This window comes from Coptis chinensis, chromosome 7, assembly GCF_015680905.1.
Source record: "Coptis chinensis isolate HL-2020 chromosome 7, ASM1568090v1, whole genome shotgun sequence".
NCBI lineage: Eukaryota > Viridiplantae > Streptophyta > Magnoliopsida > Ranunculales > Ranunculaceae > Coptis > Coptis chinensis.
Window position 1 is genome coordinate 30,718,671 of NC_141462.1, and position 22,231 is coordinate 30,740,901.

The window sequence follows — 22,231 nt, forward strand, 5'->3', positions numbered from 1 at the left end:
TAATTTCAACTTATAAACAAACACATTTTTTAAAGAAAATATACTATAATTAAAACAAAATACAATTTTATTTTAAGAAAAACATACATAAACAATAAAAACATATTACAACATAAAATTTAAATAAATTAGTACGCTAAAACATAATCTAATACCACTCAAGTACACGTTCAGGCCCAACGGTACAAAAGCCCAATGGTATAAAAGCCCAACGATACAATTTTTGCAAATCCTCTCAAATCGTTCAGGTCCAACAGTACAAAAGCCCAACGGTACAATTTTTGCAAATCTTCTAAAATCGTTCAGGCCCAACAGTACAAAATTGAACCGTTTGAATTTTTTATTAAAAAAAAACAAAAAAAAATGCTAGATGGCTAAAGTAGTCCCGCCCCACTCTTGGACGGGTCAAGTTGTCCAGTGCACACCATTTCTATATTCTTCACCAATTTGGCTCCAATTTTGATAATTCTTAAAATCAAAACGATCATTTGGCAACGCGTTGGTGACGAAAATTGCTATAAAAATTGTCAACTGTCACATTGAAAATGAAAAATGACAACGCGTTGATGATGCTCTAACTAAAGATTTGTACCTAAAGTTAAAATTACTGGAATAAGCAATGAAAACGATATATACACAGTAAGTAAATGCAGTATAGTGATGTAATTTATAATGTAATAAACTTATCATTACTTCTTGTTCAAGCTTAGTATGGCGATCCGTACCGGCTTTCATAGCATCAGTAGCTTCAGACCATATTCCATTTTCTTTTCACACCATTCGTGAATTTTCATTACAATATATCTCTACTAGTAGCATATCCTATACTGATCGTGGCCTCTTAAATTCATCCGGGTCTTTTTCTTACGCATAATGCCCCTCGATGAATAATTAAATTAAAACACTCCAATACTATTTAGACGGACAACTTGGTCTTTTTCTCCTTTAGTGAATTTATTGCTTAACTGGGAGTAATCAGTCATTTCACGTGGTGGTAAATTAAAAAACCAAATCCACGCAATCAAATTAAATTGTACGCCCACCATAAATACAATTAATTGGCAATTTAATTAGGTAATTAAATAAGGAAATTAATTAGACGTTTAGAAAATGAAAAGACTAGAGAGAGAGTACAAACAAAGTAAACCATCTATTATTTTCTTCTCGCTCACCCAAAATACTTCCATTATATTATCGAAAAAAAAATACTTCCATCATCGTCAGCAAATTCTTCTTCACCATCCGGCGGCTTGGAAGGCCTGCCATTAGCATCCCCATCTAATTCTTTTAATTGATTGGAATGTGAAGCATCAGCGGGTGTAGTGAGCTGCTGAGATTCCCCTTCTTCAAGCTCCTCCTCTTTGATCTCCTTCTGCCATAATAGAGGATATACAGATCAAAAGTGAAGGAATTCTACTAATTCAAGTAACGACCTAAGGTAACTCTGTATCTTTGTACACTTACTGTTGTAAATTTAAGTTGGAAACTTGTAACGTGATACAAAACATTGTAGATTAGGGTATTATATAAGTACTGTAAATTTAACTATTATTGAAGATTTATGATTTTTTTTTTAAGAAGCATAAAATGTCTGCAGAACGAGGTACAACAAAAATTTGACTACATAACACAAGAGTTTCGAACTGAATACTGCAATCTTTGACTAAGGTACAACAAATTTTAAGTCACGGTACTTAGTTAAATTTCAAATTTCTATTCCCATCCATACCATTTTAATCCAAATATAACTATTATCAAGTATTGAAAACCATGACACAACTTAAAAAGTTCTCTTAGTTTTTTGTATTCATCCATTTGATTGATTCGTACTATTATTCTATTATGTATTTGTTGTTCTTGATTAAGGCCGAATGATTTTTTATTTTTCCGATGGCTATCAAAAAGTTACATATCCGATATTGCTAATTGATATTAATGTCCAGGTGTTGGTGTTGAGTCAAGTGACCAAGCTAATGACACTATTAATGAATGTTCACCAGTAGCAATTGTGTTGAGTTCGAGTTATGACTCCTTTCCTCTTTTTTAAATCATGGATTTTTTAGGTGAATCACGCATCTTCAGATTCCTCATGTTGATTCTCTATCTGATTCAGTGTACTATTGTTGCCGCCTTGCAGGTTGCCTTCCATTTGGAGAATAGATTTTACAAAATTTTAGGTACTCTTTTTTAAGCTTCATTATTATTTTCTTTTCCTATTATACAACGTTCTACTTTATGTAGCATCATATCCCATATTGATCTATGTTTGCTATGTGTGATAGAAACTATTCTCTTAGAAACCTGTATAACCTAATATTTTATTTTTGATATACCTTTAATACAGTGAAAAAAATATACTCTTAGACTTATCTAGATTCATATTACATTTTATTACGTTATTATTTTATTTTATTTTTTGACCGTTGAATAGTAAAGTCTGCCTTGCCAAATTCACTACCAATGTTTTGAAAACATCATTTTTTCATCCATCAAAATTTTGAGCGTAAAGATATCCTGTTCTATAGGCCAGACCAATCTAGAAAAGCCAACACAAGGGTGCACCTTGACCAATCTAATGATTTAAATTTAGAACGATAATAGTGACATGTCCAGACTGTCTTGGTCGTGGGAAATATGTTATTTTGTATTTAACTTCAAGGGGTAAACTCCATATTGAATCCTTTGGAAGTTTACTCCTAATCATATGAATGTTTTCAAGAAAAAATATCAGTGTGGCAGGTACATGTAGTAGGTGCTGCATTTCATCATACACATGCCAGTTTCCTCTTTCAAGTACCTATTGGTCTACTTCTTGTTGCAAATTTTGTCTCCTCCTTTTAGCACTAGGAAGCTGGTACCATAATACCACACGTCTTGCTAACCCCAATGACCTGAGATTCGAACTTGAGTCGTCCTTCTTGAATATTTAGCACATAGTTGGATTTTTCTAATTTTTAAGCTTTGTATTCTTTCTGTTATTGTTTAAATTACTAATATTACAACCCCCCCCCCACACACACACACAAAAAACTCCATTAAATATGATAAACATAAAGACTTTGACTTTGTTGGGTAAAAGCACATATAATTATGTAGGATTAATAAGGGAATTCAATTTAGTATTCCATGTCCAAGAGCCTTCGGTAGTTTTGTAACGTGCCTCCTCATTCAGGAATGAGTTTAGCAGTCATTCATGTTGTTTCACTGTTCACACATGACATGTTGGTTGTCTTTTGATGTATCCGGTATTCAAAAAGGATTTGTGCATCATATGGTTAACAATTAAGTTTTTCGTTGTACTATGTCTTCAGTCGTAAGGGTGTTCATGCCTTAGTGATAAGATGGTTGAGAGTGAATTTAGTTTTTTGTACTACATTAGATTCTCTCTAGCTAAAAGAATAAAAAAAGGAAAGAAAACACCCTTTATTAACTCAAGTTCCATTATGTAGACATTCATTTCAATTGCTTTGTGTGTTGTCCTTCAACTTGAAGTTGGTGTTCGAATGATGATATCATCATTTCTTGGCTTAATTTTTTTTTTTTTTTCTTCTTCATTTAGTTCTTTGTTTTCATTTTGTTGTATTTCATGACATGGAATGCAGGTTTTGCAGCTTTTATGTTGTGCATTATGATAATCCAATACTAAGACCAGATAGTAACATATTTCTCCTCTATATGTTCTTTTTTTTATATAAATCCGCTGCATTTGTTAGACTATAGTGTTTTTGTGGTGTCAGGGATTTTAAATGTTGATCAAGTAGAATGGTTGCAATATCATGATATATATTCAAACTTGGGGGTTGATAGTGAAAGTGAGTGATGTGATTAACCAAGCTCTGGGTACATGACAGATTATATACCCCGGAACTATAGGCATTTAAGAGATAGTATAGCTAAGAAGATTGGTTGGATTTTCTGTCCTTGAGGTATCAATGGTTCAGTTTATACGCGAGCCATTTGTTCTTTATGATTGCGAGTGACGGAGTTTTTTTAATTCCTCTCCAACAAAGTTATGGTACTCCCCTTGCTTGCTTGCTATTAGTGAAAAGACGTTATTTAAATTATTGTTGCTTTCATAGCTATTACAGTTAATCTATATATAATATACATATCTCCTTGAGTTTTCTGTTTCATTTCTGTCTAAGCTATAAGATATGAAGACACTAGGGAAGCATGTGTATGTAATAGCTAATGCTGACATACATGTTTTCGGTTTGAGCATGAGAACCGAACCAACGATACAACAGCTATTGTTGTACACATCAAATATTAGCATAGAGCATGAACTCAACACACTCCATTGATGTAGACAATTGATTTTATTCATTGGGCTGACTGTTGTTTGCAACTTTCCCTGATTTTCTATAGCCAAGTGTTGGTGTTATTGATGAAACAGGTGGAGCCAATACCAAACCGGATTTATTGGAGGTGAGGTGAGGACTTGTAGGGACATTCGTCTGAAAATGAGTTTACGATTCGTTGGAGGTAGGTCCTTTGGCTTTTAGATTGAGTTTCAACTGTGATTTCGTGTGATTAATCTAAATATCATAATCACCTAGCTAGATGAGACTCAACTGGAGTTCAGCTTTAGAGATCTTGATAAAGTCTTTATATGTAGCTAATACTCTTTTATGCCCATATTCAATTATATATGTCATGTAGGTTGCTACCGAATCTTTGCATTTAAATAATGACATACTGCTCACTTCTATTAGACAATGCTCTAATCTTAACCGTTTCAATTAGTTTACTGACCAATCAACGCTTCAACGTCAAAGGATCGACCTTCTCTACTCCCTCTAAATTGTAACGTTTCAATGTCTTTTGAATTGCTCATTTCTTATGCTTTAGTGTATGCATTACAAAAACATTCCTGGATTGATCTCTTAAAATTTGGAATGCAGCGCAGTGTTCAAATTTAATGGAAAGTGTTGATCAATTTGTTTTGTGAATAATGGAATGACCTTCACTTTTTAATTTGTTTTCCCCATACTCAAGTCTGTACTTAAACACTCTTTCATTGTTTTTCTTCAAAGTGTATTTGTGTTTTTTTTAATCAATACTATTTGTTGGTGGAGTTTGTTCATTGGGATTTGTCATAGCGCCATTTTCTTAAATATGAATTAGTTTAAGGCATTAAATGTAACATCCCGTTTTTTTTTTTTTTTTTTTTTTTTGAATTTTTCTTCAAGTACAAGGAGTTTTCCTATATAAACCCTGTTATTAGGTTTCCTTGTCCAAGGTTAATTCCATTTGATGATTTTATGGCTGAAATGTGTAACTAAACCTTTCGTTATTTTGATGAGTTTATACCGTGTCTACTGTACTTAGTATGGTAAGATCATGTCGGAACTAAAACTTCAAACCATTTTTCTTTCAAACTACTTTTTAGATGAGTTGTTTGATCAATCAAATTTTGCATGTAGTTTTTTATTGAGTGTTGGTTATGACTTTTATGATATTATTGTTTGCTTGAATTAAGGTTGTTTACAATGAAATTGACTTGGCATTGAACTAAGACCACATAGCTGACGAACTAAAAATTTGTTTATTATTTTAAGTTTGTGCTGGTTTGTTACTATATCTTATTTGTTACTGTTGAAGCTCATTATGTATTGAGTGATATTTTGTTAATCCAATCATTCAAAATTGTCTTGGGAAGCAGGCCCTCCTCCTAACCAGTGTAACATTGGTTTATACCTTATTTTGGTTACGTTTAGCAATTATTTTCAATTTCATGATACATATTTCATTAACCTCCAATTCTTATGAAAATGTTATAATTCAACCTCCACGTGTTGCAGGCCATCTGAAGTTATGCACTTGCTGTCAACAAGCTTAGCTCCACTCCTTCTAGCTTGTGTACTCTTTAGAAAATTGTAGTTATTTCACTTCACTCATGTAATGGATGGAGTAATTACTGTAACTTTCTTATTTAAACAAGAAAACAAGAAGAAATTGTACCGCCATTGTAAATTTTGAGCTCAATTCAAGATGGACAAATGCATCTTTATCATTTTCTATTCTATTTGCTAAAATGCAGAACAATGAACATGCAGAGCCTTGAGTACTTGATAGTATTCACCTCTAGAACCATCTCAGGTGTACTGTCAAACTATATTAAATTGGTTAAGATCGAGACAACTGATCATATGTGCAAATTTTGTATGTTCCTATATTATTCTATGACATTGTGCGTTAATGGGTTCTCAACTCACCAGGTTTGAAGTTTTCCCATGTTGAAAACCGTATCTACTCTCTCTCCACCAATGACTTGATTCCATGACCTGGTAGCTGGAAACCAACATTGCTTTCCATTAGGCCATGGGGTATTAGGGTCGAGGTAAATAATATCTACTTTCACACACATATTGATTTTGGAAAGAACACGCACATATTGATTTTATAATGCTTATAGCTACCAACTTCCAAGACTTTATACTTCCACCATTAAAATTTCTTAGAAATTGGAATTGTATCAACTCTTTAATTAGATTTGTTTTTAACCACGTGCTTTTTGCATGTGCATTTTGCTAGTATAGATAATCATTACATATACTTTCTGACTACTAGTCCCAATATCTTCTTCTTCTTCTAGAAGAACAAGTAGAGAGTGTTCTCCATTTATTAGAGTGAATTGAGATGGATGAAAGTGAATATATAACTAAATAGATTCAAATGAAGCCCTGGAGTTAATTAGCTTAACTAGATCGAAAATAATTGACCCAATGTGAACCAAGGTGTGACAATTAAAAATCACAAGGGTATGTCATATGTGTCTCATTGTAGGCTTGGATTGAGGGACACGTATAGCTTTCCTTCTTCTTACCACAACAATCTAAAACCTACATCATAAATCCAAAACCTATCAACAATATTCCTTTGTCACACAAACAATGAATTCACTCACTATTTCAATTGGAATCGGTGCTGACCCAAGCATTTTTTTGGTTCTTTCTTTCTGTTGTGTGTATACCGGTTTTAAAAGGCTCCAAAGTTGTTTTTTGGCGGTGGTTCATTGCCACGTTGCACCCACACTTGTGATTGGAGTTGGGTGAAAAAAAATTAATTTGAAGTTTGTAACAATCTATATTCTTGTTTTTAACAATAACACTTGACAATTTTGTAGCATGCTATGTAACCGGCCTACTTTCTGTTTAATTCAATACATCGGTAAACAAGTAATTTCAAACTACAATAAGTGTTTTTAAACTGATCTTCTCCATACATGCAAATATTGTTTTAGAATTTGATTTACCAAAAGTTGAATTTATGAATTCCAACACAAGTTTTGTTTCATATATATGTCCTATTTGCAGGTGCTTAGATTGTTCCAAGTTTAGCACGTAAGCCCCTGTTTCTTATAAAACTTTTCAATCTTCTCCAATTTCTCAATGTGCGAACAAAATTTGATTGGAACATTTTTAAGTAAAAGTAATATTAGAGCTCTCAGTACATTTTTTAGGTTGGAACGTAATCACAGTGAAACTCATATTGTTCCAAGAGAAATTAAATAGACTAGTCTTGGGCACGTGGTTCCCACTTCCCACCTCTCTCTTTCTTATTTTACGCACTCTCCCTCACGTGGTTCTCACCATAGCTAGTAAATTCGCGGACAGCAAAAATTCGATACGGAAATTATTTGTCAAAAATTCAAAATTTTGAATAATTTAAAAACGAAAAAACACCAAACATACATTTTTTTATCGCGTATAATATATCTGTCTATTTCTTAATATTCTAAGATCACAAATCTCACTTGAATCAAATGAATGAAAAGGATGAATACATGAAGAAGATGAATTGAATCAAAGTTTATTGATTGGCGATAGATGTTTAAATCTCTCTTTTCTCTAAATGATAAAATCTGGATCGAATGAAAACATGAATCCATCTCCTGATGCTTTTTCAAAATGGAAGGTTTTGAAAAATCCATCTTTGACAGAACCTTTCATTTCCTTTCTAAAGAATAATTTAAACAACCAAAGTATTAATAATATTCAATATAAATTTTAAAATACTGAAATGAACATGTTTATAAGGGGCATATTTGCCAACTATTATTATATTCTAAACTTGTAAAACAAAATTAACATGTTTTGTTTTTTTACAAGTTTAGAATGTAATAATTTGTCAAATTGCCCATTAACTACACATACATAAATTTTTTCATTTATATTTTAAATACTTTAGTTCTTGAATATTCTTTAGGTATGAAAGGTTCTAACTTAAGTGGATTTTCAAAACCTTCCATTTTGAAGTTGCATCATACCTTTTGTAACGGATTTAAAAAAGGACCTTATTATCCGACAATTATAAAGCTTGATCATAGAATTTGTATTAATTTGGTTTAAACGTTCAATTATTATTCATATTATAAGTAAAAATGTATAAAACGTGTATAAAACAGGTATTAAACGCGAATTTACTATCTATGGTTCTCACGTCTCTCTCTCTTCTTTTATGGTCTATCTGACTCTCTCTTACCTTTTTTTTTCTTGTGGGCCAACAGAAAACAAAACTACTAAAATGAACACGTGTCACAAAATCATGGAGGGCAGAACTGCAGAACTGATAGACATCGGCTCACTCGCCCACGCTGTTTATAAGTAGTAGAGATAACAAGTAGATGATGGTGTTAGTTTAACATAGTGAGAATTGTATGACGATGAAAACAAGTATGTAGCGTGTGATTAGTCATGCAGAATGTTTCTCACACAAGTAGAATGTTTTGACCGATAAGTCCTTTCAGGAACATCTGTTAAGAATGTTTTGATTGGTCGATGAACAAAGTCATATGGAAAGAACTACTACGACGTTTTACAATGTGTGTGAACTTGCTTTTGAAATTCTTCGAGTAGAAATTGTTGATTTTAGCTCTCGAATATTTGCAGTCTCTTGTGACCATAGTTGTTCTAGGGGTTATGATTTCATTGATTTGTGAGTTATGATCACTTTGTCGCTGCTGCATTGCAATAACAAAATTATTGGATGCGAGTATGTGACAAATATATCTATATAATCACCTCTCTCTATATTAAAGCAGAGTACAGACAAATTATTGGACAGTCTCTTTCCTATGTGGTGCATTCTTGACAGAGAGTTCTACCATGTGGACACTTCAAAATAAATAGAGATTTCCACGTTAAACACTTTCCTAATTCAATTGGAAAACTCATAGAGAGTCATAGATTTCTAACTCAAGTTAGAAATTAAAAAGTTTCCTATAATCAGGGAGAGTGTTTCCTATTAACATTGTTTCTCTTAATAACAATTAATTACAAGAAATAATCTCTACAAAGATTACAGCTTAATTCTGAAATTAAAAAGTTTCCTATAATTAGGGAGTGTTTCCTATAAACTCTGTTTCTCTTAATAACAATTAATTACAATAAATAATCTCTACAAAGATCTACGGCTTAACTCTACATCACAAGGAAATCCCATACAACCAGCTCCAATTGAGAAATCTTTATATATACAGTCGTTCATGTAATTAATCGCGCCTATACTTTATCTTCTTCGTACTAAAAAAGTATCTAGTGATGGATCACCTTATGTGAAGTATAGAATTATGGATATTTCTCTCATCTCAAAGTGTACTACCCTTGATTGATCTCAAAGTGTACTACCCTTGATTGAAGTATCCATTGGCACCACTATATGTATTCAACAAATCTCACTGCATATCATATAAGGCGGAAGATATTTTCTACTTTAACTTGATCCAATATGTTGTTAACAACATAAAACACTTATAGATTATGACGGTATGGAAAAAGATAAGGAAACCAATAAAATTGAGGTGTTGTTGGCCAACAAATTTGCTTATGCGCATGCTTAATCTTGCTACTTGGACTCAGTGGAACGTTTTGTTTGATCATGCTACTATGTACATTAATCCCACAGTGTCCCTTTCCCAGGTGCGTGATCTCTAGCTTTTTGTTTTTTGTTTTTTGTTTTTTCTTTTTACACAATTGTTACAATACCATTATTACTTTTTTTTTTCCGTATAATTGTCATGGTAGGCGTTTTGTACATCACACTTTTTTTTTCACCAAGTATTTTGTACATGACACATATACAAGTACATCCTTAAACTTGTTATTATGATACATAGGGCTTAGTGAAGCTATTTTCATTTATAACCAACTTGGTTGAAGTGCGAAGTTTACACACTTAACTGAACCCGTTGGAATTAATCATCAGGACAATTCAAAGTCTGGAAAATCTGACTATCTATATATTCATCGTTGGAAATATTCTTTTGATTATCAAATACCAACTAATAAATTGATACACCTAAAGATCCCATCCTCATCATAATGGCTTATTGATGCAGCTAAATCCGAAAGATATAACCCTTAATTTTGTATTGTACTCCTTTACAAACTGCCAATAAAATTGCTTCTCCCTAAAAACGAGTACGTGCATCAGGTGTGAGACAACGACAAGGTACTTCGAGACTAATTATTCTGTTTGAGAACCACGGGAAAGTGTACCTATATATATTGAACAAATAAATGGACATCTGTTCATAATGATATTGACAAAGTAGTAGCATATTCAATAGCTATGAAGTTATATAAATCATCAAAATGACGTACAAAGCATAAGGCTATTATTGTTTATCAATGACAGGTTTCAAGATACACTTAAATATAACGATGAAGCAAATTAAACAAGTTAAAATTAAATATCTTATTACAAGTAAGTTTGTTACCCAAGCGGTTTTAAATGACTTTTAAGTTAATAGTATAAGCTGAATGGAACCTCTATCATGTAGAATCCACAGACCTTAAGTTTAGACAGGGAGAGCTCACCCACAATATCATATCACTTTTAAATTACTTTTGATCTGTTCTTATTTCCATTGTTGTATTAATAATGATAATTTTCTTAAATTCTTCAATTTTGGTCAATGATTTTAAAAGGACTTGCAGCATGATGATTCCTAAGGATCAACATTATTATCGTTGTGAATGCAAGACATCTTTAGGAAGATGAGAATTCTTAACTACAATAATAAACATTTTGTCACACCCTAAATTTCTAGAAAATAAAAATAGGGAATTATCCAAGATATAATTATCTCAGTCGTCACCCTATTTCATATTCTGAAAACCAGGATGAAATGAAAACATGCACCTAATAACATATTATCAACTACGATATTAAAATCTAAGATCAAATTTAAAACCAAAATGAACAATCCTTCAATCACATTATTAAACTACAAAGAAACTAACCAACCCTATTGCATCTGTTTTAAAACAAAACCATACACTTCAGAAAAACTTAAACCATAAGACTCCAAGAGCAAATCCAAATCACGTGTCCTCATCCACTTCACTCCATCATCTATATTTCCAAGAACACACCCACGTTGCAAAAGAAAGCAAACATGGGTCAGCAAATTGTATTTGCTGGTATGAGTAAGGCTAAATATAAAAACAATATGTTCAATATTTCAAATAAAGGAATATACTATTACAATCATTTCAACTTGGAAGACAAGTTAGTTCTGTTTTCTCAAAACGACATGTAGTTTCTTCCCAAGTAAGATTTCACCCCCAATATACAATTCCAAGAATCTCATACAACAGTACTCATCATTTCCACTTTTCAAAATAACTCACAACATAAATACCACTTACATTCTACTTATTAAATGCACATATAATAACCTAATTAAATATGAGTTTGATACAACTTACATTTAAGCCAACACATCATTTTAGGGTAGGATATTTACGTCCTTGCATAAAAGATTCATAGATCCTACATACCCTCCTGCAAAATAGAGTTAGACATCATAATAAAATGATTTATCTCATCCACTCAAATTTCCATTCATAATCAAACCTTATTTAAGACATTTAAGTCTAATTGATACAACCTGGTTCGTCCCGCATATTCCGGGAATACCACTTATCATAATACCTATATCAAGGGTAGTCATTCACATGACATCATTATGTCATAAAGTTTCTGCGTGCATAACCATAGATCTCAGACTATCACAAGTCATTAATATTTTCATAATAACATATCAAGTTATAGTCATTTCGCAATCACATAAAAGATCACAAGCATTTACTATTATTATTCACAGTCACACTTCACATCCATAACATCACACAAATTCACATACTTTTAGTTTATTCAATTCCACAATATATCTTGTTTATTAATCACTTATTTACTTACCTCACCTTTAGTTCTTACTCCACGATTTGCACTTCACACATTTGCCAAATCACACATACCTGTGTACCTCTCTCACACCGAGTACCACTACAAGACATATTTCCCAAGTGGGGATATTGCCTCCAGGAACATATTTACATCTTGCAAACTCATAACTTGTGAGTCATAACCATCTCTAGGTTTTCCATTCACATAATCACATCCTCTTATTGGCATTCAATATCTCAGGTCATTCATGGAACATTCAATGAATACCTTCGATCATTCCCGCCACATTTAAGGCATACCCATCATACAATAACAGGTCATTTATGGCACATTCAATGAATACCTTCCTATCACATGACATCTCAAGTCATAATATATCATTACCAAATCTTGAGGCATGGAGAGTTCTAAAGGTGTGGTCAACTCGTTGAAAATATTATTCTCAACTCACTTATCATTATACGAGCATTAATCATGCACAATAATTGATCACACGTGCAGAAAGTTATTTTCACGCATCAATGCAAATCAAACATGCATTTAAATATCATTGAATGCAACACGAATGGTCATCAAGCAAATATAATTCAAATATCCACAATCACGTACACAATTAAATACTAATATTATACACATATAGTTATCACAAAAACTAATATATAATATATAATATAGTGGCTGCACCTATACAAAAACCTGCCTACGTATCCAATCTTTCAAGATTAGAATCAAGCCTTACGTAGCTTTTAACCAATAAATATCAACATCCTTGTATATACCTTTAAGGAAAACAACAATTTATACTATATAAAATCACATACAATAAGTTTCAAATACTCCCATAATCATATACGTAAAGTTTCATACCCAGAGATACACTAAATCCAAAAACTCACAAATGGATATTTCTCTACTTTTGATTCTAAAAAAAATGATCTTACGAACCATGCATCTCGGTTCTAAATAAAACCACAGCATAAAAGTAGGCTACAAACACTATATAAAACACCCAAGAAGAGTTTAAGAGAATCTTAGTTCATTACTAGACATATTTCCCAAAACAGGTTCATGCACATAAAGGATAACACGGTAGGTTTTCTAGCCAACTTGTCAAAGCAATAAATTTTTCTATAGTCATCCAAATGAAATGTAACTTAATTATTTAGAAACTAGGGTATGTAGACCTACGTTTTCATGTAGAACTCAAAGTCCCAACCTCAGCCCATCAAGAAGAAAACTTAGGTCGAAAACGGTAAAAATCCCTAATTTTCAGCAAACTAAATTTCTGACGGACTATCTTCCGAATGACACAACTCTTTTCACAGGTATCCAAATGCATTGAGACTTTTTTTGTTGAAAATCTAACACACAGAACTTACTTTCTTATGTTTTACAAAAATACTCAATCACATTCTAAATGTGCCAAAACTAGGCTCAAACACAGTGCGCAGAAACTGATTTTTGACTCAGTGTTTTCTGCCAGTCAAACTTCCAGTTGCCATAATTAATTCCACAGGCCTTCGAATGTGATGAGGCCAATTGTAATAGAAATCAGACTTCCAAATCTTACTATTTTATGTTTCATAAAAATTCTAACTCTCACCCTAACTATTTTAAAACTGGACTTGAACACAGTCTTGAAACTGATTTCTGGCCGACCGCTTTTATCAACCAAACTTCCAAACATTATATCTATCTCCACAGACCTCGGAATGCAACAAGACCAATTGGTTTGCTCAGAAAACTCACTTTTTTATGTTTTGGCGAGAGTTTGAATCTGAACCTAACTATGTGAAAACTCAATTCCAAACCTAAATGCTATGGGGCTTTTTGAGTTTGAAATAGGGCAGATAACACTTACTTAACAAGCTTTAAAGAAAACCAAAATTAATCTCTAAACACATTGAAATTCGTCTCCAAATCAGACAAAATTTATGACTTGAACAGGACCAAACAACACGCACCAATATTGGAACAAAATGTATGCCCATTTGAGTACTTATCAAATTTAATAGAAGGGTTCGTGTTCATATCCTTATACACCAAGAAAATGGTTCAAAACTAATAGATAGGCTATGCTCACGCGGCACATTAAAGTCAGACTTATAACCTTGCAAATTATTAGGTGGGGAGAAATACAAAGGGTGTTGTACCTCCTGGTATTCAAAACCCGTTTCTCCCATGCATGGAAATCATATATCATGACTTATTTTAATTTAATAACCAAATCCACACATTCCTGTTTAATTGAAGTTAACAATTCTTAGCCACAAATTAGACTATATATATATATATAACAAAAAGGAAGTTAGAGAACCCACCACCAGAAACTAGCATGTGAAATTTGCTAACAGGAAACTAACATGGAAAATACCCATCAAAACACGTATATCAACAAGGGAATCTTGGCGTCTGTACTTATCTCATGCATCAAAATCAAACAATACCTTTTAGTTAAAATAGTAATCTATAAGATTTTTAACGTAGCTTTAGACAACTTTTTAAACAATCCAAAGGTTCTAATAAACCATTCAAAGCAATCAACATCTTGCAGACTACCAAATACCACTTAACAATCCATGAAATTTTTTTATCAAGCAACTGTGAACCTTGCGACAGAAGAACAGTATGTCAAATTGTCAACCTTGCTAAGTAACATATATTATAATAAAATACAATGGCAAGACAAAGAGTGGTCGGGATCGTCTGGAGATCTGAGTTAGATTGGGGCAGATGTACGATCTAAAACATTTTGAAACTCTTTTTCAATACCATTTAAAAATATTAATTAATGAACTAAATATTTTATAAATAAATTAAATGGTTTGTAAATGAATTATTACGCTTGGGCTTCTAAATAACGCATAATACAAATTGGGTTTTTTGAAAAGAAGAGTCTGACGGTCAAAAGCGGCTTAAAGCAAGGTTGTTTAAAGCAATGTCCTAAATTGGGTTTGGCACCTTTCTAAAATTGTGTTTAATTTCCCTTAATAGCCCATTAATAGCCCATGTTAACTCACTTTAGCTTCAGTTACCAAAATTAATTAATAGAAACCATTTAGTATCCATTTATGATAGGTGCTCATAAAAGAAAAACGCAAATTTGAATTGAATACTCCTCTCTGGCTCTCTCCCCATTTCACCATTAAGCTATCTTCCTCCATCTCTCTCAAGCAAAATGATTCTTTAATTTTATCTTTGACTCTTCAGTCTCAAAACATGTAGTTCTTCTTTGGTAAGAGTACTTAAACGACTTCGATAAGAACAAATATCTTTCGAAAAATTTCTATTTACCTCTTTGTAGCTTTATAATTCTGTTTGTTTGTTCTTATATTAATTAATCCTTGATTCTTTTGATTTAATAGGAATTGTTGCAGCAGTTGGCATTCTTTCCTGGTGGGGGAGGAACTAAACCCCTGAAAAAGGTTATTGAATCCCAAACTCTTTTCCAGTTTTGCAATCATATATATATATATATATCTAATTGCGTCGAAAATGGTAGTTATTGTTTTCATTATATATTTGTGAATTAGTAAGAATCATTGTCGTTAGTTTTTTATGCTTACTGGAATTGTGTTAAATTGTATGTCACAATTCTCACTAATATACCGGCGGATCTCTATAATATATAGGTTTCTTTGTGACAAAATTTTTAATGCATTTTAATATATTGCAATTTAAAATATAAATTTTTCAACAGAGATTGGAGATTTCTAATATGCGTTCCTATTTAATTTGCAGTTTTGCGCTTCTTCTATTTGGGGATTTCCACATTAATAAGTGAAAGTTGGATATCTGTAGCAACATAAACTCAATGGTAAATAAGTTTGGGTTATATAGTTTTTATTTTTGTGTACTTTGCACATCTCTTGGTAATTTCCTTTTTGTGTTAGATTTTGAGGTTGTTACCTTATCGATTTGGGGTTCTGTGCATCAATTTAACTTTTTGAAGGGTGTCATTTCTATATTCGTATTAGACAGTGGAAACTTAATCATGGAATTTCAATATGTAAATTGATCTTTGATGTGTTTTCAGTTTTGATGTTACCAAAAAAATAAAAAAATTGATGTTGATCTTTTTTTTCAGGAATTCAAAGAAAATATAATCTATTTGCTAAGAGCCTCTGGGTGCATCTTAGGGTGATGCAACCTTTAATATAGGTGCCTTTAGAGCTATTGCAATGCAACAAGGAAGCTTGACTGGTATGTGGTTCTTCTTAATGTTTTAGGTTCACATCTTATCTCCTCTTTTCTTTATGATTTTTTCCTCTTTCTTCATTGTTATATTTTTCAATTGTAAAGCCCTCCGCTCTCAGGTAATTTCCCTATCTCATCTCTCATACTCTCTAATTTTCTTTCTACTTTAATTGGTTTATTGGCGAACGAATTAAGAATAGCAAAAAACTGGAAGAGTCGATGATTACTCTAATTGAGTCATTTTGTCAATTGGCGGTACTCTTTTGTAATCTATTTAAGTAATGGGAATGGGGTAACAGTAGATGATTTGGTGGAATAGAGTTTTTAGCATTGTTGCTGAATAACATTTAATATGGTGTTTTGTTTTTATTTATTGCTTTGTGTTTAGAAAGGAAGGAAGAAAATAAAGAAAGACTTATTGAACCTCTTCTGGCTAATCTCGGCGAGTTAGGTATGTGTTACAGTCATATATATTGATCTTTGTTTTCCAATTTAAGACAACAACAATTGAAAAACCTACCAATAGGAAATGGTTAGACAATTTGACCTTCGCTTCTATATTTTCTCCAATTGAAATAGTTATATTCGAATACTCTTACATGTTTTTGAATACTCGATCTATAAGTTACTGAAGCTTGCATGCAAGGCTAGGATAGCATCAGACGAAGTCCTACAAAAGTCCTACAAGGCTAGAACAAATTCGAACTAAGGTAACACTGGGTTTACCATGACGAAGTCCTACAAAAGTGAAGTAGCAAAATGATAGTTGGTCAATAATAGGCCTCATTCAGTGTGTTCAATGTATATTCCGATACTTTTTGAATAATGTTAATTAAATTAGGAGAATTACATTGCTTCTCTCTAGCCACTCAAAATTTGGCTTGACTACAACTTCTTTGTTGCTTTAAGTGGTGTAGTCGTGTAGCCTTTTTACTTGATTTTCTATATGAATTCCGAACCTACTGTTATGAAGTTAACGATTTCGGTATTTTCATTTTGCGCTCAACTTATTCTTTCGATTTTATATGCTTAACATGATAATCTTAATATCTTATGTTAACCACTCATTTTTTATGCTTATTTAACTTTGAACTTTGCTGATAGCAAAATTTTCATTTTGAGGAATCGAGATCCGAGGATAACTGATTTGGGTAATGGTCGTCATTTTATTTCTTGCAATCATTAGTACTCCATTCGGGGGCATTTCCATGGAGGGTGACGTGTGAAACTTTTATCATATTTTCTAGATTGCTTAATCTTGTGTTTAAATGGTCATTACGTAGTCGCGCTTCTTAACCAGGTATATGTTTGTATACCTTTTTTAGTAAGTGTCCAGTAACCCACTACTAACACCCACTAAATACTAATTTACTGTTCAATATACATTTTCATACATTTACATCTTATAACTATCTAAGATTGATGTATTGGCTACCATTTGGTGATACTCGCTCGGATGCTTTGTTGTGATTTTAAACTTTAGTCATTGAATGTGTAGATTCTTTGGTTACATAAATAATAACGAAATGATGTGTGGTACCCCTGAATGATGCAATAATAATATTGTTGTTGGAGTTATCCCTCACATGAGGAGAGAAAACAGAGCTGGAGAGAAACGGGGCGAATTCGGCATCGCACAAGTCAGAGCGCGCCCGCGCTCAGATAGGGCGCACTCGCGCTCAGGTTCCAGTATGCTAGGCGCGACCCGTGCTCATATGGGGCGCGACCCGCGCTCAGACTCCAGTACGTTGAGCGCGCCCGCACGCCCGCGCTCAAAGAGGGTGCGCCCGCGCCCAGGTCTAATTTCGTGGGCTTTTGCTACAGTACCTGCGAAATTTGGTTTTTGGAGATAAAACCAAAAATCAAGGTTTTGGAAAACCTAACCTAACAAGTCAGAAGGATTGGAATCCATACTAAAACAAAGAGAGAGAAACCCAATCTTGAAAGCTATCAAGATTGAGAGATAACCTTTACAGAGATACAACCCTGTAAAGAGATAAGAGTGATCTAGTAAGGTGAGAGACTGAAAGGAGAGATTGTAATCTTCCTTCCCACTTTATAAAGGACTAGCTCTTGTGGAAGTAGGTACCATTGGCCGAACCACGGTAAATCTTTGTATTGTGGTTTGCTTTTATTGCTTTACATTATTATCTGTTGTTAATAGTTGTTTAGCGAGTTGGGCATGTTAGTATAAGTTGTAGTTGATATTTAGATTTTGTCCGGAGTTGAATTGAGTTCATATATATACAAGTTATCTGTATAGTGGGGAATCGATTGGTATTGGTATAATCCCCAACAATTGTTTGGACTTACTTTTGCTTAATTAGACTTAAATATATATCCAACCCTCAAAGTTCTTTCTATAGTTGAATTTTCTAGTGGTAGAAAACAAGCAAAGGGAGATAAGTTAATCCTCGATATGAAGGAGAGCAAGCAGTAGAGCTTAGATGCCTTGCTCTACTTGCTCTCATTTCATTGGATTCTCTTTACTTTACTTTACATATTTGGATGGTATATCTCCCAGATTTACTCAAACTAAGCAGTCCTTATTAGAAGCAACAATATTTGCATGGTTAAACCATGTCTAAGCTAACATCATTATATGTTTTTACTGCAGGTTTGAAAAGGGTGTGTAAGTTATTGTTCAAGCTGTTGAAATCATGAAATGTAGGCATAGTCGCTCATGGACTTCATGGAATAATAATAATTTGGTTATGCAAGCTGGTGGTACTAAAGAGAAACCAGTGGTTTTCTTATAGCTAAGCTAAGCAGAATTGAAAGTTTGAAGATTCTTTGTAATTCTTTTATCGTATTAAACGAAGGACGTTGTACCTATAATAATTTATTGTGATAATTGGTTTTTGAGAGTTGTAAATGTCTCTTTTATCATATGCATTGTTGTCGTGATCAACTTGGTTATGGCAATTTAGACAACATTTTTTCTATGGGTTCTCTTACAGTAAAGATCATTTCCCATTCCCAATGGTAAATCATTCTTTCTTTGGTATTACATTATTATTATGAGAGACTATTGTTAAAATTTGATTGGGATTAAAGGTTATTTCTTCTTTTCAATACTGAAGGTTGGGTTGGAATGCGATCTATTGGGCATGGTAGATAAGTACCTCCCAGTTCATCACGGATGTGTAGAAACAAATAGCGCAACTGATTACTATTAGTGCATCTGTTAATTGCAAGTTTTTTCTCAGTTTAAATTTTGAGATAATAGACCTTCTAAATTCTACTCACTAGCAGCCATCTCTTAATTGTAAAGTACCTTGCTTAACTTCTCTAACCATGGTAGATAACCTATTCAAGATTAGAATGTGTTTTTGGTTTTATAGAAGAGGGACGACTTCAAACCGAACGTCTATCTAAGAGGCTCTTAGGCCTCCCAGCACTTTCAAACATCTACTTCAAATGGAAATGTTGGAGATTAGATTTTAAAAGTTTCATTTGACAATCAAACACCACATGCATGTAGTAGCTTATTTAGTCTACACAAATCCATAAAGAGTATTCGTGCCGAAGGCACGGGCAATCCCTAGTATAATATATAATATATGAATTTGATAAAATTAATTAATACCTTTTTAAATCTCCAAATCCATTAAATAAAATGCATAACTACTACAAATTATGTAATAATCAAACAATAAAATTTCAAAATAATTAAGCAAGTTTAGACTACTCACCGGAATTAATCGAAAAGCGAACATGCTAGTTTACGTAACAAACTCGAAAACAGGCGAACTCGAAACCGGCGTTAAGATAGTCTTTCTCCTTCAAAACCTTCTCTTTACCACTCTCAAGGCAGTAGCACTCCATCTCCCTCTTTTCACTCTTTACATCTCTTTTTGTTTTTCTCTTGTATTTCAAAACCATAAAAAAACACTAACAAAGAGGGAGGGTTCGGTTGTAACCAAACCCCTCTAACACTCCCACATTTTTATCTTATTTTATCTTTATCCTTTTCTTTTCTTTTTAATATTATTATTACTTTTTAAACCCTAATAAATAGGGGAAAATATAAAGAAAATAAACGGTGTGTTATAATATACATACCTTAAAGGAATCTCGTCCCGAGCAGATTCTAGAAAAGAATGTAGATTCACCAAACAAACACTAGGCCAAACAATAAATTTTATAGAGTCTAAAGTTAACGGATTATATCCCAACAACTAAGCTTCAAGAAATAATCTAAAACATGCAAGCAAAATTAATTAAACACGTTATTTATAGCTTGCACCCAAAGGGCATAGTAAACAAATATCAGAAAAGAGATATAAGTGTATACCTAAGTATACACACCTTAAAAGGAATACACGTATACAATATCGTATAATCTTACATGTAGACATACATAGATACAAATCCACATAATGCGATGCACCACCCTTTAAAAACAATGTATAAGACCAAAATCCAAAATGAGAACAAAACAAACATGAAAACAACAAGGAAACTTAACACCAAAAAGAAACACTCTTACCACCTATTACCACAATCCGAAGATCACCTAGACCTTCTCATTCTAGGCTAACATATGCTCTGATACCAAACATCTAATAAGCAATAAAATTTCAAAAGAATTAAGCAAGTTTAGACTACTCACCGGAATTAATCGAAAAGCAAAAACGTTAGTTTACGTAACAAACTCGAAATCAGGCGAACTCGAAAACCGTCATTAAGATAGTTTTTCTCCTTCGAAACCTTCTCTTTACCACTCTCATGGCAGTAGCACTCTATCTCCCTCTTTTCACTCTTTACGTCTCCTTTTGTTTTTCTCTTGTATTTCAAAAACCAGAAAAAAATACTAACAAAGAGGGAGGGTTCGGTTGTAACCAAACCCCTCTAACTCTCCCACGTTTTTATCTTATTTTATCTTTATCCTTTTCTTTTCTTTTCTTTTTTTTTAATATTATTATTATTTTTTAAACCCTAATAAATAGGGAAAAATATAAAGAAAATAAACGGGGTGTTATACATTTTGTCAAAGTGCACTTTCTGCAAGTCTCCAAGCCTCTTTGTGAACATTTTGTGAATGTGCATTATTTTGCAATTGTTATTATAGGAGGAAAACTTTGCGAGGTGCAAAAATCTCTTCGTCTTTATTTGTTAGTTGATTTTCCCCCGCCAATGAATGGAATTTTCCCTTACCTATAACCAAGAAATAATATTGATATCAAAAGAATGCCAACATTCTTCTATAGGTGGCATTGGTTTTTATGAACTGTTACTCTCAACTTTCTAAATTGAAACTACTATTGAGTAGGATTGTTTAATTTTCTAACGTGGTTGTATTGATTTTACCAAAATATAGGACCTTCTTATTTGATGATGGTCGATTTTGAATGTCTCTCGCACGCTTTTGACATGTGAAGTTTTGATATAATAAACTTGGAAAAGCTTTACAAGGAATAAATTTCAGTATAGTTTAACTGTTTCTTTGGGGGATGGAAGGGCAAACCTTGAACCTGGTCTCTTAATGGGTTGTTAGATCGATTAGTTTAGAGACAATGCATTGTTGGAGCACATTGATTGAAGCAAATCTTAAATACTATTCTACAACCTGCATCTTACTTTTTTACTCTTCAGTAAAGCTAAGGCTTAGATGATGTGCAGAAAGCTATTTGTGAAAGATCTATGCAACAAGTTATTGTATCGTACCTATTAAAGGTCACAATTTTGGCCAAGTTGACTTGAGACTAAACATGATGAATGAGTAGTTTCCTAATCTCTTCATAATTCCTAATGTGTTAAAAACAAAAAAAAAAAAAAGTGGCCAGAGCGTGTGTTAGAACATACAATTATGAAAAGCTTTATTATTTCAAGA

The 22,231-nt window shown here is 32.9% G+C and overlaps 2 long non-coding RNA genes across 4 annotated transcripts; both read left to right on the forward strand.

Moving 5' to 3' along the window:
* The first annotated feature begins 1,157 nt into the window (after positions 1-1,157).
* On the forward strand, positions 1,158-6,016 carry LOC147487088 (uncharacterized). Of its 2 annotated transcripts, XR_015202075.1 has the most exons (6): positions 1,158-1,438; positions 1,598-1,668; positions 1,944-2,021; positions 2,138-2,177; positions 4,369-4,485; positions 5,805-6,016. It is a non-coding gene; the product is annotated as an uncharacterized LOC147487088 (long non-coding RNA). The 2 variants fall into 2 exon arrangements; XR_015202076.1 differs by lacking the exon at positions 1,598-1,668.
* A 9,911-nt stretch (positions 6,017-15,927) lies between these two features.
* Positions 15,928-19,140, forward strand: LOC147487089 (uncharacterized). 2 transcript variants are annotated; one of them, XR_015202466.1, is made up of 5 exons: positions 15,928-16,015; positions 16,286-16,401; positions 16,501-16,514; positions 16,784-16,846; positions 19,013-19,140. It is a non-coding gene; the product is annotated as an uncharacterized LOC147487089 (long non-coding RNA). The 2 variants fall into 2 exon arrangements; XR_015202467.1 differs by lacking the exon at positions 16,501-16,514.
* The last annotated feature ends 3,091 nt before the right edge of the window (positions 19,141-22,231 follow it).